This window comes from Etheostoma spectabile, chromosome 3 (genome assembly GCF_008692095.1).
Source record: "Etheostoma spectabile isolate EspeVRDwgs_2016 chromosome 3, UIUC_Espe_1.0, whole genome shotgun sequence".
Classification (NCBI taxonomy): domain Eukaryota; kingdom Metazoa; phylum Chordata; class Actinopteri; order Perciformes; family Percidae; genus Etheostoma; species Etheostoma spectabile.
The window spans coordinates 831748-838045 of record NC_045735.1 but is presented as its reverse complement, the minus strand read 5'-3'; positions in this window follow the sequence as shown (position 1 = coordinate 838045).

Here is a 6298-nt window from a genome sequence, read left to right as displayed (position 1 = left end):
TTCAGACTGTCCTGTGTGTGTTGACTTGTCTTCAGACTGTCCTGTGTGTGTTGACTTGATTTCAAAGGCCGTTGCTTTGCATAAAATAGTTGCTCCTGCATGGGGAAAATATTCTCCTTATTTATATATATTACTTGGGCTTCCAGAAGTCATTTGTACTCTTCATTGCACTATTGTCTCAACCTGTCTATATTGTTTCTGTTTATAGTGTTTTGTATGAGTTAGAGCTTTGTGAGCAATACGATCTAAAGCTAAATTCCTTGTGTGTCTTCTTATAACTGGTAAATAAAGCTGATTCTGATACAGACTGACCAGGGAGACCATTTTATTACCTGAAGCAACTCAATGGTTATTCAGTATCTGTCACAAAACTGGTACTTTACAAATAAAATATATATATATATATATATATATATATATATATATATATATATATATATATATATATATATATATATATATATATATTAAAATGGTTTGGAATCACTGTTCTCCTTCAGGAAAAGATACTGTAGGTCAAAGAAAGACCATTGTGTGAGTTGTTTCCCAGATTTTCTTTGGCATTCTCGCCCTATGAGACAGGCGGTGCCCGTTTGATTTAAACGTGACACACTGTGGTTATGAGGTATCGGCCTCAGGGTCTCACATTAGAAACCATCAAAAAGAAACCCGCACATTGACCATTGATTACTTTGAAATTTACCTGATGAAGGTCTAAGACCAAAATGTTGTATTTTCTAAATAAATAAGTGTGCGGGACTCCTGATCTAATAGGAGTGCACATTAAATACAAGCCATTAAAATGCAACGAAGCAATGCATTAGTCATCATAACACATTATGTTTGTGAGCTGTGATTAGTTCAGATTTTTCTTTTCTCGGCTTGACACATTTTCAGTTTCATTCCTAGTGTAAAGTCCTAATAGACGTTATCTCAGATCCCTTTTCAGAGTAGGTGTATATATATCGCTGTAATTAACAGAGACCCAACAATCCCCCTAGGAGCAATTGCTTTTATTGCAGCGGCGGCGAGGAGAAACTTCCTGTTCCCACGCAGACACCTCGGACAGAACCTGGAGAGAGAGAATGACACCAAACTACAATGAATATAGAAATGTGACTCATAATAATTATAGCTGTGGTTCTAATGAAGATCATGCGGACTGAAGAGGTGAAACCTTCCAGTATTTCACAAGTAAAGATTGTATGAAAGTCAGAAAGAATAAAATCATTTTGCGCAGGAGAAATATATTTATCCTTCCTTCTAATTCTGAGTTTTGTCTCCTTGGAGTTGTCCCGACCCCAGCGTTGGGAACCACTTTCCAAAAAACCACATGGACTCCCGTTAAACTGACAAACTCTCAGTATAGAATATCTTTAATGGCAAATTTGTACACGTACAATACGTTTGCAACTTCTGTAACAATGCTATGATAATAAATAATATGAAAAATAGCAAAGTGGCATTAAGGCTGTAACTTTAAAAGCAGTTACCAGCTGGATTAAAGCTTTAGTGCATATATTTTTATATTAACAAATGTCTGTTACATACAAGCCGTTGCCAGATAAGTTGCTACAAGCTAATTAAGACTATCAGCTCTACAAAACTCTCTCTTGTTTCTCAGCAGGGCTGTGTCCAGAAGATTGTGTCTTCCGGCGACTTTAGCACGCAGAAACTTGAGTGAAGACCTCTTCTGAAGACTCCCCCCGTGTTTTTTTAATCCTCCGTGTCCTCCTTGGCTGCTAGCAACGGCCTGGAGTCAGGGTTGCGTGATCACGGAAGGCTTGTATCATGTGGACGCATGATTGTCATTACTTAGAAGTCTTCATTCTTCATCTTTAAGATGGTGCAAATAGCTCAGATATGGAAACACACAGCATGGATGCAACGTTGGGTTCAACATGGGGGGGGGGGGGGGGGGGGGGGGGGGCTTTAAAATTGACATTTGGAGCTGCAAACACTTCATTTTCTGCATTCATTGTTCTGTATTAATGTATGGTGCAAATGTCTTTGTTTATGTAAAGGAAATTATAATAGATTGTTTGGGGGAGTTGCACTGGCCAGTTTTGATTATTCGTAGGGTTGTAAACCTCCCCCCAGCCCCCCATACCCCATGTAAATTAGGTCTTTGGATGAGTGTATTAGTTGAAATGCACTGAAGTTAAACCTTGTACACTGAGGTAACTTTTTAGTGGCAAGCACATTTATTGAAATGCTGATGTTCTTACAAGTAAAATAAAGAAAATCAGTCATTTTATATTTTTTGTCAGCATCATGAAATCAGAAATTATGGGGCAGAGACAAATTATAGGGGGCACTTAGTGGACTGATTCTGTGCAGTTATAGCTGGAGGTGCAGGCGTAGAAGGCCTTGTAACATCTGCCAGATGTGTGGAGTTCAGACTGACGGCTGCATGGCTCTGTGGAGTTCTTACTGATCTGAGAGGCTTTTTTGAGGCAGAGTGTGCTGGACATGTCCTCCAAAGCTGGGAGCTGTTGAATGATCTTCTGTGCTCTGGAGACAACCCGCTAAAGAGCTTTTCTATTTACTCTGAATTCAAATCCATCAACAGCTGACCACACCCTGGCCTCTCCACTGGTGACCGCTCCAACAGAGGGGTGCTGGGAGGTGCTGTGAGGTGATTTGAGGTGTTGTGAGGTGCTGTGAGGAGCTGTGGGGTGCTGTGGGGTGCTGTGGGGTGCTGGGAGGTGCTGTGGGGTGCTGTGGGGTGCTGTGAGGTGCTGGGAGGAGCTGTGGGGTGCTGTGGGGTGCTGGGAGGTGATGTGAGGTGCTGGGAGGTGCTGGGAGGAGCTGTGGGGTGCTGTGAGGTGCTGTGGGGTGCTGTGAGGTGCTGTGGGGTGCTGTGAGGTGCTGTGAGGTGCTGTGAGGTGCTGTGGGGTGCTGTGAGGTGCTGTGAGGAGCTGTGAGGTGCTGTGGGGTGCTGTGAGGTGCTGTATCTGCGACCAGCAGATGGTGCTCTGGCTCTGAGGCAGCAGTGAGAGGAGCAGCAGCAGCAGGTAAGGAAACCTCACAAACTGCATTTCTCCCCAGACACACCCTGTAAGACCAGGCCTCGGCAGAACACAGCTCTTATAATACATCCATGGAACAAGATGGCAGATTTCACTAAAGCAAAAGGTATAGATTTCATAATAATACAAACTGCTCAACAGATGGAGGTGTGCAGAGTCAGAGCCCTCGGACTTAGGAGGCTAGGGGTCTAATATGGACTGTGTACATAATGGAATAGTGATATGAATTATTGATGAGCTGGAGCCTTTATGTATAGGTTAGTGTGTGTGTGTGTGTGTGTGTGTGTGTGTGTGTGTGTGTGTGTGTGTGTGTGTGTGTGTGTGTGTGTGTGTGAGTGTGACCGACAGGGTGACAGACTGAGTGCTCACTGAGCCCATGACTAACAACAAGATGTGGCCTACAGGTCACACACAGGCATCAATCTGCCAAGGGATTTCAGAACAGAAATACAACACACACACACACACACACACACACACACACACACACACACACACACAGTATTTCCCCTGTACATTTGCATGCTGGGATAAATCTATAATTCATCTAGTAGAATCAATAACTGTCATTTTCCCCTCACTGTAATCTTTTGTCCTCAAGACCACAGAGCCAGGCGGATAGGATGGATATCATTAAAAACAACATGCTGACTGAAGCAGCACATATAATTATTAATTTAGAGAACACAGAGAAACAGAACATCTACAAAATTAAACAAGTAACACGACTGGACACCAGAATACAAAAAAAGGCTGTATAGACAGAAGAAGTATTCAAAGTATGGTAGCCCGGATGGGCCAATCCAACAAGCAAATGTGATCAAATTAGTGATCCACTATAGACGGGTTGGTCCGGAAGATGCCAGTGTGTGTCGTCTTAAATCCATTTCATACATGTACTGCAACCCGGGAATTCTCCAGACATTAAGCAGAGCTGTTTGGACATTAAATGGTCTTTACCCTGACAGGTATCTGGCACAAAGTCTGTGTAATGTCTGACTGAGGTCACGTGTGATGGAGCAGGTCTTTGTTCAGGAGACTCCACAAGCGAGTGGACGTGTTGATGGCATTTCTTTTCTCAAAATTTAAAGAAAACAGAGTGTGAAAAAGAAGGGTTAAATACATGAAGATGTCCTGAACTGAAGAGATGGAGATATACTGGTACTTCTGTCGGTAATAGCTGATGGCAAAATCATCAGATAGATTCATGAAACAACAAGAAACTCAGTTGTTTGTGACCAGATTAACCGGCTGCGTGACCGCGGTGTGACGTCTTGTATAAATGTCTTAGTGTATAGTTGTTCTGGTTGTCTAAATTTGTCAAGTCCACATCGATGTCCTGTACAAATGTCTGTCCCGACGTGCTGTACCATGTTTTAGGATTCTGCAGAACTGGAACCTGCTGAAAACCAGTTATTTAAACTGAGTCAGGCCCGTTTATATTGTAACGTAATGTTACTTTTTAACTTTCCTGTATAATAACTATGAATGAGTGAATGAATGAATGAATATAATGTATAGAAATGGAACCCCTTCTCCCCAGATGAGAGCCAAAATGAGTTGTGTCTGAGGTTCCCTGCTCTACATTCCCACATCAAATTGAACACCATGGAAGTATGTTGTAATTTTATTTACTTCTCATCTTATAAAGCTCTAGTTAAAAACATTTTTTGCCACCTGCAGATTATCCAACATAAAGGTCAGACGTCCATTACATTTCCTGTTTCCACCTGGTCCTGGCCTGATACCAACATCTACATCTATATCCCAAACACTGGAGTTTGAATGATCACTCCCATCACTGTACAGACAAGAGTGATGTAAACTCCACGGGATCTCAGCACAGATGGTTGGAGCCGGAGGCAGGATACACCTTCATCTGTCAGTTAGGGGCTTCGCTTAATTAATCCAGCCGTGTGATTATGCAACTACACATTAAGGCCATTAAAGTGTCTAGCAGGCAAATTCAATCATGTTTAAGGCTAAAAACTACCAGGGTGTAGTCACATCCTGAAGTAGAAACAGTACCTTCAGGGGCCATTGATGAGACTGACATCACAGTGATTCCACACACACACACACACACACACACACACACACACACACACACACACACACACACACACACACACACACACACACACACACACACACACACACACACACTCATGACCCATCAGAGACCATATGAAACCGAGTCAGATAAGAGCAGAGAATATTTCAGGAGATATGAACTCTCTGGAGCAGATTCAGGTAGCTGAACTACACGATGGAAAGGACTCACTCATCTGTGCTTCAGGTGACAGATGTAAGAGGATTAGAGTGTGTGTGTGTGTGTGTGTGTGTGTGTGTGTGTGTGTGTAATTAAATCTCTCTGATTCTGGTTAACGACATGCTAATTGGAACTAGAAAGCTCGGTCACATCGACAGGTGGAGAATCAAAGAAGAGCAGCCCATTATGAAGCCAGCGCTGCTCAAAAAGCAACCTGTCCTCGTCCTTGTTCTGGGGAAAGACAGAGCTGAGCCAATGGAAATGTCAGGACTGATTCTACAACATTCCCATTTTTCAGCTGATGCAAAGTCATCGTCACAGACTGCAGCAAATGTAGCACAGCAAACTGTTAAATGCTCCAACGCAGGTTACTGGATATTTTTCGACAGTTTTGTTATCGACTTCCTCCGATTAGATGGAAAAACCTCTTGATTCTGAAATAGGTGGAAAAGTTTCGGGAGACTTTGATGACAGAAGCATTCAATGAAATCCCAATGTAGGAGAATTGGGATTAACGATGCAATTAAACCACCAAGTAGTGTCATGTAGTGCCATCTCAACTCTGACTGTCTGTGTATTTCCAAGAGGAACACATCTCTTGCTCAAGCTGTCAACTTTGTGTTATGTAAAGATGTTGATGGCACCGTAACAAAGATGCTCACATAAATCTAGTTCACTCTGTCTCTCTCTGGGAATCAGGCTGAGATGTGTGTGAGGCCCCGTTTCTGTGTTTATATCAAAACTTTAAAAGGAAACGGTCCCAGAACACAACAGTCCCTCATCATGCAGCGGCCTAGACTCCCTTACTCCATAGACATGTATTTCTACTTGAACACAGGATGGATTGTGGCCATATCTTCTTGTCCCCTGACTTAATTTGCCAGCCACTATTATCACTTTTGATCAAATTGCTTAAAAGGTGCCTATGAAAAGTATTGCTTACTGTTTGTCAACACAGCGGCTCAGCCCCAGAGAGAGAGAGAGAGAGAGAGAG